Source organism: Argiope bruennichi, chromosome 6 (genome assembly GCF_947563725.1).
Source record: "Argiope bruennichi chromosome 6, qqArgBrue1.1, whole genome shotgun sequence".
Lineage (NCBI taxonomy): Eukaryota > Metazoa > Arthropoda > Arachnida > Araneae > Araneidae > Argiope > Argiope bruennichi.
This window is the reverse complement of record NC_079156.1, coordinates 105,333,708-105,343,983: the sequence shown is the minus strand read 5'-3', so window position 1 is coordinate 105,343,983 and position 10,276 is coordinate 105,333,708. Positions and strand designations below refer to the sequence as shown.

Here is a 10,276-nt window from a genome sequence, read left to right as displayed (position 1 = left end):
ATTCATAAAATGAGTTCAAAGTATTAATATTCAGATTTTCCAGAATTTTAGCATATTTTTTTGTTTATCTGATTCGTATTATATCGAAAGTTAATATAAAATCGTTAAATAACGTTAAACATGTTAAACATTAAATATATAATCGTTTAACTGACAATTATCGTCAGTTTTAATATTCGTCAAAAAAATTCAAACTCGAGATTTTGATGAATTTCCACGTTTTAGACCACCCCGAAAAACACATTTTGTGAAAATATCCTTATGTCTGCTGTCTGTCAGCGACAAATACAACTCAGAAACACTTTGAGCTATACTTTTGAAATTTATGAAACTGTCTTTATATCAAATTTGCAGATATATGTTCAAAAGTATTTGTATTTGTAATATATGTTCAAAAGTATTTCGTATGCCCGGCTGTTCCAATGTAATTTAAGACGATAACATCAAAACGAAGAAAGCTAGATAGATAAGATTTGGTTCACAGAGGTAACATCTATACCTAGATTGATAAAATATGCAATTAACAGATTTAACCTCTATAGATAGATAGATACGATTTGGTTCACAGAGGTAACATCTATACCTAGATTGATAAGATATTCAATTTACAGATTTAACCTCTATAGATAGATAGATAAGATTCGATTCACAGAGGTAGCATCTATACCTAGATTGATAAGATATTCAATTTACAGATCTAACCTCTATAGATAGATAGATAAGATTCGATTCACAGAGGTAGCATCTATACATAGATTGATAAGATATTCAATTCACAGATTTAACCACTATAGATAGATAGATAAGATTCGATTCACAGAGGTAACATCTATACCTAGATTGATAAGATATTCAATTCACAGATTTAACCTCTATAGATAGATAGATAAGATTCGATTCATTGGGGTAGCATCTATACATAGATTGATAAGATATTCAATTTACAGATCTAACCTCTATAGATAGATAGATAAGATTCGATTCACAGAGGTAGCATCTATACATAGATTGATAAGATATTCAATTCACAGATTTAACCACTATAGATAGATAGATAAGATTCGATTCACAGAGGTAACATCTATACCTAGATTGATAAGATATTCAATTCACAGATTTAACCTCTATAGATAGATAGATAAGATTCGATTCACAGAGGTAGCATCTATACATAGATTGATAAGATATTCAATTTACAGATCTAACCTCTATAGATAGATAGATAAGATTCAAATCACTGTTGCAATATATGTGGTGTAGTGTTCTGAGTCGAATCCAAAAGAGGGTTGACTGTCTGTCGGGCTGCACTTTCAGAAACATGAAAACGCGATAATTCAAAAATGCAGTGACTTAAATATATTAAATTTGGTATTTTATTTCGTGACTATTAGTGCAGTTTAATGTCAAATTTTTGTTTCAATCGGTTGTGAAAAACTTTGCTGAATCATAAATACTATGCAAGAATATTATGAACTGCATGCCAGAGATTAATTGACAATGATGACAGGATATATTAGTAAAATTGCTAAATTCTTACCAAAATTTACAAGACAAGTTTCTCAGAGAACATGCGCAAGAATTTTGGGGAGGCTCTTCCCATTGATACTTTCAGTTTTTTTATATAGATATTGGACAGAAAATAAAGTTAGGTGATTAAAGATTTAAAAATTTATATAGCCAAATATAGTGAAATTTTATCTACATGCTATTTCAACCATAGTATTTCTATATATTTCAGTTATCATTATCATTCGTTATGTATTCCGGTGTGGTGAAGCTTATAAGCCAACTAACAGCTACGGGCCACGAGTAATTACTTTTGTTTTGTGGTCTTGTTACTCGGCTGCGAACCACAAGTTCCCAGGTTCTATCCTCGCTCATACCAATCCACCACATTGGTGACCTCTGACGATGAACCTTCAACCTTCGTACAGCTGTTGTGGAGCCATCTACCTACAGCAACCCCAAGTCGTCAAACTCACTTGACGCAGCAACACAAAGTCGTCATACTCACTTGATGCAGCAACACAAAGTCATCAGACTCACTTGACGCAGCAACCAAAGTCGTCAAACTCATTTGACGCAACAACAACAACTCGTCGTCGCTCGCCATAACGTTTGGCGCTGCTCAAATGGGTACAGGTTCATTACACTTAACAGCTAATACATCACCACTCAACAGCCATATTGTTCGTCTCACCTTTGAGTGGAGGATGAGTACCTTGGTGAAGCTTATAAGCCAGCTAACAGCTACGGGACACGAGTAATTACTTTTGTCCTGTGGTCTTGTTACGTGGTTACGGATCCTCACTCAGGTAATTGCCACACAGGTGCTATGTTTTCGCACTAAAATTTTTCACTGTATAAAATAGGATGAGGAAAACGTTAGCATACAATTTTATTCCAAAGCTCGATGAAACTTAATAATAATATAGCTTAATAAGGCTTTCAATAATAATATAGCGAAATAAAGCTTAATAATGTCATGCTTAATAATAATATAGCTAAATAAAGCGTAATAATGTCACGCTTAATAATAATGTAGCTAAATAAAGCTTAATAATGTCACGCTTAATAATAATATAGCTAAATAAAGCTTAATAATGTCACGCTTAGTAATAATATAGCTAAATAAAGCTTAATAATGTCACGCTTAATAATAATATAGCTAAATAAAGCTTAATAATGTCACGCTTAATAATAATATAGCTAAATAAAGTTTAATACCAACTGATGATGTTTCTAATATAAATGGAACAAAATTAAACTACCAATTATATCAATGCAATATATATAAGTCCCTTTAATAAATTTTTATTGCTCTTACACATAGTTCAATAGAATTAAGCAGGTATTCGAGGTTTTGTTAAATTTTTATGCAGTTCACAAAAGTACTTTAATGCTTTGGGGCAGAAAAAACAACACGTCGAATGTGATTCGGTGGCGCAACGGTAGCGCGTCTGACTCCAGATCAGAAGGTTGCGTGTTCAAATCACGTCCGGGTCATATATTTTCAGCTTCTCAGAAGTCTAAAAAATATTTTCAAATATTAAAATTTTTCACCTATGATACCTGTCTCCTAGATTCACAGTGATTTTTTGAAGTATAAATTTACATTTAAAATAAGAACAACTGCATTTCCCATATTTTATACTTACTTTAAATTTTCAAGGAGAAAGCAAACTTAATTTAATGCATTGAAACAAAATCTAGTAAATGAATGAAAATTGAGAAATGAAATATTCCATGTATCTCATAGAGGACGCAATAACCTGATATTTGATACTGAATTTATCTGCTTGATACCGAAAAGCTTAGACTATGATCTGTAACGTTATTCCTGAAAATTTTGCAGATTATTATTTTTAATTATTTTCCAAATACTTAAAAAATTAAAAAAACTATTAATTTTTTTATTACTCTTGCTTGCATATACTTAAATCTGATGTAAGTATATAGGAAGTTATTTTTAAGTTTCATTTGCTTTACAGAAAAGGTTAAAATGAATCGATATTTACTGTGGATGTATTGCAAATATATTTTGCTTATGAATATGTTTTTATGGGTCTGTATATTATAAGCAGTTAAGAATTTCAGTTCTTTTAATTATGGGTCTTAAAACACAGAAGACAAATAATTGTTTATTCTATATTTCAATGGGTAGCAGAAATTATTTTTTTTTGTTTTTAATCAACAGGTATTCAATAATTTTGATATTTAATTATTAAATAAGAATTGTAAATCCTTGATGCTTTCCATTTCCTTTTTAAAGAAGATATAGAGCAGAAATTTTCTTAAATTGACATTTTTTTTACCTAAATTCCTTTATTTTTCTTCATATATGACAATTATGTTTTTAATATAGAGATGCCATAACTGTAACAATAATAATAAAATTCATTCATTATTTTACATGAAAATAAATATGTGAAATGATAAATAATTTCGAAGTTGCAAGAAATAGAAAACAAGATTTCGAGTATAATTTCCAGTAAATTGAAAGGTAGAATTAAACTTTTAATAAAATAAAACCCTTAATAAATTTAACTTCTTAAAGTAATATATTTTGAGCCGACAAGTGTAATATTCTTTTATTTCACGTTTGATTTCTTGATCAAATTATATTTAGCTGAAATATGTTCTTTAAAGAGCAATCTTGTATTAACAATTCTTTCATTATTCAATATTATTCGATTCAATCTGATTTCATTCAATTTAATTGTATTCCGAAGATGGTTCTGTCATATTTTTAACGAATTCTATCATAACTGTAACATGTCGATACATTTCTTCAATTTGTGGCAAAAATGTAAAAAAAAGTCATGATGATTTGAAAAATAAATCATTCTATTTTCTATTCATTATTTTTCTTCTTTTTTCGGAATTACTTACGGAAATTGAATTTTGTCTTTAGACCTTACTTCATGATTCAGCTAAATAAATGCACGAAACAGCAAGCGCGAGTTGAATTATAGATAAGATAGCGACATTTCGTGATCTTAATAAAAATTCATCATTAATAAAAATGTACTGTAAATTTGCAGCCATTTCTAATACAAAGAAATAAAAGGAAAGATCTTTTCGCAGATAAATACTTTTGTGATTTTTGTTACTAAATTTCAAATTTAATGATATTCGTTCTTAAAAATTACTTTCAGATGTCCTTAGAATTTACAAATGACAATATGGTAAAAATTAATTTTTTTAAATAAAAATAAATCCACATGGAAAGAAATTTTAGGACAAAACACCTTGCAATGTAATCGTGTTGATTTTATTTTATAAATATGCGAAAAAAGGGAGGTTTTATGATATCATTCAGAAAAATGTTAACTTCTCATAAAAGTTTAATCTGCAATACTTATAAGATCTTTTTTAATTTGAATAACATTTATTGTATGCCATTAAAACACGAATAAAAATATTTGATTAAAAAAAATTAAAAATTCAATTGAACGAAATTCCTTGCAATTTACAGACGCGCGCACACACATGTGTATGCATATATGTGTGAGGGTGTGTGTAGTTCGCGAAAATTACTTATACACTGATTTAAAATCAATACATCATATATAAGAAGAAATATATAAATGAAAACCAAATTATCAAAAAGGAATATAAAGAAAAAGGAATAAAAATTATCAAAAAGGAATAGAAAGTAAAATTTTGAAATGAAAACTTTTACTTTCAGAAGCATACAAATATGTAAAATATTGTTTGGTATTAGGCATTACTTTGTAATATTGTTGAATAGTGTACAATATAATATCACACGATAATATATAATAAGACTGACGGACATAATTCAGAAAATGTTTTGAACACTCGGGAAGTTCTAAAATATAGAGATTTGTCCTAATCTTTCTTTTTTTTCGATTGCAATAATTTTTCTTTGCATACTTCATAAGCGAGAATTTTTTAAACGAAGTTTCAATGTTTATTATCAGCCTTGGCCTATCAGATTAAGTTTTGCCATAAAAATTAAAAAAGAATATTCTATATAATTTATTATTATTAAATAAACATTTCAGACGATATTTTTTGCTGTTATATTTGTTTATTTCTTTTAATGTTTGTAATTCATCTTGTGCTTATTTTAGTTCAATAAAAGAACCATATAACTTAATACATCTGACAGATTATTAGAGATATGTGGCATTAAAAAGTTAAAAATGTCAAATTGAGAATAAAACAGATACAGCAAGCATAAGGAAAGTATGATTAAAATATTTTATAAAATAAATCTTGAAATAAAACAATCAAAGTTCTAAAAACTAAGGTTTGAGATTTGATTACAAAGAATTGTAAACATGATGAAATCAAATTAAATACTAAAAATTAGTTACAATGGTTAAAATTGTATTATTGATTTTTTAGAAAAATTAGTCAGCTGCATTATTGTGTTATTATTTTTTTTATTAAATTTTAGTCAGACATATAAGACTTTTCTAAGCATATGTATATAGTTTATATATCTATTTTACAGCTCAAATTCATACTGCAGTGCTACTTCTATCCTTTGGAAACAATTATTTTGTTTATAAATATTTTTTTATAATATCTCTATTTGCACAATACACTGTATGATATTTCAATGATGTTGTTCGACATTTTAAATCTCGGACAATATTAAGTGAATATCGCAACATTGTTGTTGAACATTTCGTACTAATTGCAAATGCATGAGAAATAATACAGTATTTGGCCAATACATTCTTTCTAACTGAAAATTTTAGATCATTGCTTTAACTATGGATATTCAAACAATAATTAAATCCATCTTTGAATATGGAATGAACTGTTTTTGAATTGATAGTTAAATGCACTTCATAATCTTTGCAATGTTCAAAAGAAATAGATCGCTGTCAACATTAAAAAAAATCACGCTGCCAACATTTACTCAAAATTATAGCAGATTCTATGCCTTATCATCTCACAGCAAAATCTCAAAAGCTGCACTTTTCACTGCCAAGGAATGATCCAATAATTTACGATTTGAGAAGAAATAAGCATATGAAATTGAATCTGAAATCTCATTGCACCATATCAATCTCGTTTTGAAACATATTCAATTGAGCCAGAGTTCGTATCAACAAATTTCTACAGAGGAGAATTTGAGAATGTATGAAAGGACATTCTAAAATTCCCCTTTGAGAATTCAGACTTAATTGCTTCTTGGAATCTATCATCATTCTTCGAAGTTTAAATTCAGAGTTCAGTGGTTTGTATTGCAACGTTTCCGAAATGTGCACCAATCAACGCTGGAAATCAATCTTCTGAACATGCCTGGAGAATTATTAATTGGAATAATGGAAGACAGTTGATATATGATGAACCAGTGCGATTATGGATACTTATTGGAGATTCTGGCCATAATGAGAATTGAATGTCTTGAATTGCGCTTAATAACGAAAATTGTCTGTCAGATACTAAGCATTAATTTAGTGATAAGATAAACTGGAATGGTAATGATTTTAAGGTATAGTTTTAATGAAATGCTTTTAATTTTTGGCAGAGAATCCAGGAAATCTTTAAATTCTTTGATAAGAAATAACGATGCATAATTTGGGAAGATGTTGTATCTTGAATTTTTGCTAAATACGTTATGCAATCTACAAACATTCAACAGTTTAAGGAAATTGAGACAAACTAAAAAATTATCAGAAATTGAAATATGTACCACCATTTCTCAAAATAAAAAAATAAAAAATTCATCCAATGAGGAATTAGAATTACAAAATGAATAAAACGTAAACGCGAAAAAAAAAACATTTAGGAATACTAATTCCATTCATTCCAAATTCTATTTGTATTAAGTTGATTTAAGAAGATATTTCAGACAACCGAATTGAATTTCAAACAATTTGTATAAGATTGAAATATAACATCTCATATAATGGGAAAATATAATAAATATGAATTTTTAATTAAATGATTTATAATTAGTAATATAGAACTATAAATATAAGCAGTTCAATAAAATATCGTTATATTATATCTTTTGTTTTAAACAATCACTAATTCTGATTTAATATATCAGATTTTTGGAAATTATTGCAATGCAATTTTTAGAATTCCTGAAAGATATGAAATCGTTTATAATAAATAATCATATTATTATTAATCGTCCACTTTTATTATCGGCATATAATTAATTAAAAAATTAATTGACCTATTTAAATATATTTCCTCTGAAGTACTTCACATTCTTTCAAACAATGGAGAACCGCAGGATTTATTATAAATGATTCGTAATATGTTTTTCAAAACGATCATCTAGAGAGTTTCAAAATCATAGTATGCTTCTAATGGTGATTAAATTTTACTTTTAGTTCTACTATGGAATTCGAGCCTAGAAACCAAAGCTTCTCAAATACAGAACTGAGGCGCTCTGAATTTAGCAAAAGCATCTGGTGTGCCACAGTTGACATTGTATTGATGTTTAAATAAATTGATGTTTAAGGGAGTGAAATTCACTATTGGTTAATAGTTGTTTTACTGATACAAAATCATAAAAATAGTTATGTTATTATTAAAATATCTCTCAATCTAAAAGTGGCTGCTTCAGATTCTAGATTTCCATAATCGGGGGAGGGGGGGGGGGGTATAGTTTAAAGTCTCGGAACTGGAGGGTTTCAGGTTCAAGACCCGATTCCATTGAAGATCCGTCGTACAAACGGGCCTGGTGCACGTTAAACGTCCTCCCAATAGTGTGCCATGATGTGGAGAGAGGGGGTGGTGCCAGCTCAGGTGTTGTCCTCGTCCTATGACCACGGTTCAAAATAGCCCTAGTGTTTCTTTAAAACGGGACATTAATATAACTAAACTAAACCATAATCAGAGACTGGCTAGATGGCTCAGTTACCAGTCCACAGCTCATGTTAAATTATTCTATATTTTTATTTTCGTGACTTTGTAAGAAGCCAAAATATTCCTAGAATTTTAAAGCAAAATAATTTGAAAATATTTATCCTGAAGTTATTCAGATATCACTCAAAATTCCCTTTTTTTTCCTTTGTATCCAAATGGTAAAAGTTTACAAAATCGTTTGGTATATTAACTTGAAACATTGAGTTATTATCTAGATATTTTTTGATAAAATCTTAAACATAGATAATGTTTTTCTATTATTATTTTCGTCTTCTGACTAATTTAAAAAGAGAAAAATATTTAAATATTTAATAATAACAGTAAACAAGTTGAAGATGAATACGAATCCACGCAGAAACAATTGATGGACAAATTTATAAATACCCTTGAAGATCTCGATAAAGAAAAATTTCTTACATTTCAAATGCGTTATATTTGCGTCTTTTTTTCATGCATCTATAAATTATTAAAAAGACAATATTAAACAAAAAAAAAGAAAAAAAACCTCATTACCAATTTTTTTTTCATATGCATGGTTGTCTTATGAAGTAAGCACCATAAACGAGCCGCCAGGTAATTATTATATCGGTGGATCAATATTTATATCCTTCTTTGAAAACCTTTTCCACCAATGTTGTAATATCACAAATTAATAATTTTGGTCTAACGTAGTTATTTTCACTTAATTAATTTATTTCAGAAGTAATTATATTCTATTTTTTGAGTAATATATTGATTTTTTTTGCATCTAAATGATAATGAACGTTTTTGAATTTCTGAATTTGCATATGCACGAATTGACAAAATGATAGGTAATAAGCATTCAATGGATTTAGTAGAGGATTTTAATGTATATTTTATAATCTATAAATCCAGAATTGAACATTCTGTGAGTTTCCTTATTTGAACCTTATATAATTCCATTTCTCTTGATAGATTTAAACGAAATTTCATAGGCATGTTCGTTGAAAATTTCAAAGATTAACTACGCAATAAAAATGTTTCTATGACTCACAAAAAAGGGCGAAATGGGAGGTGAAGAATTAAAAAAATTGCCATTATAACTTTTAAACAAATCACCACAGAAAAACATTTTTTACACCATCTTAAAATTGAAAAAATTGTAGTTTTAGTGGTGCCAATTTCAATATTGTAGTTACTATATTTTATTTTTAATAATCTTTTTTTAAATTAATATAAACATAATTTTTATTAGTTTCATATTTTTCACGAAATATTAAATCCATTTCATTGTTTAATCACAGATATCATTCGTGAGCTTCTGCCGATATTAATATTAATTTGTTTTAAATAAACATTTTTATTTTTATTTTTATTACTTATAGTGAAACAAAGTATTTAACATGCTTACACAGTGATAAAACAAAACGTTTAAAATTCAATGTCTTTTGAAATTGTTACACTTATTTTGTTTGATTTAATTTTGCCACAGTTTGGATTTTTTAAAAAATATTTAATACGACCAGTTGTCATATTATCTGACTTTTGGTTTAGCCATTTTTTGTTTGGATTCATTGAATAGAAATTTATTTTATTGGATAAGTGATATAGTTTTTATTATATTATTATTTGTCAAATAGTGAAATTAAAAGTGTCAATTATTTCAAAGCTTTAGTCCTTACCCTTAGATTAATTAATTATTCATAAATAATTAGGAATAATTTTTGACCTTAAAAGATATTTATCATTTCTATTCAATAAGTTCTCTCATCTGAATGTAATTATTATTACTTATTTGGTGCATGAGAACTGAAATATACTTGACATTTATAAAACAAATGATATATTAACACATTATTTAATATCTTTTTTTAGAGTCAATGTACCATGTAAAGTATTAACTATTCCTTGGTCTATTGACATTAACAAATGGTTAAAACCTAGA

At 27.8% G+C, this 10,276-nt stretch overlaps 1 non-coding gene across 1 annotated transcript; it reads left to right on the top strand.

Annotated features, from left to right (window-relative positions):
• Window positions 1–2,934: 2,934 nt before the first annotated feature.
• Window positions 2,935–3,006, top strand: Trnaw-cca (transfer RNA tryptophan (anticodon CCA)). The gene has a single exon. It is a non-coding gene; the product is annotated as a tRNA-Trp (tRNA).
• The last annotated feature ends 7,270 nt before the right edge of the window (window positions 3,007–10,276 follow it).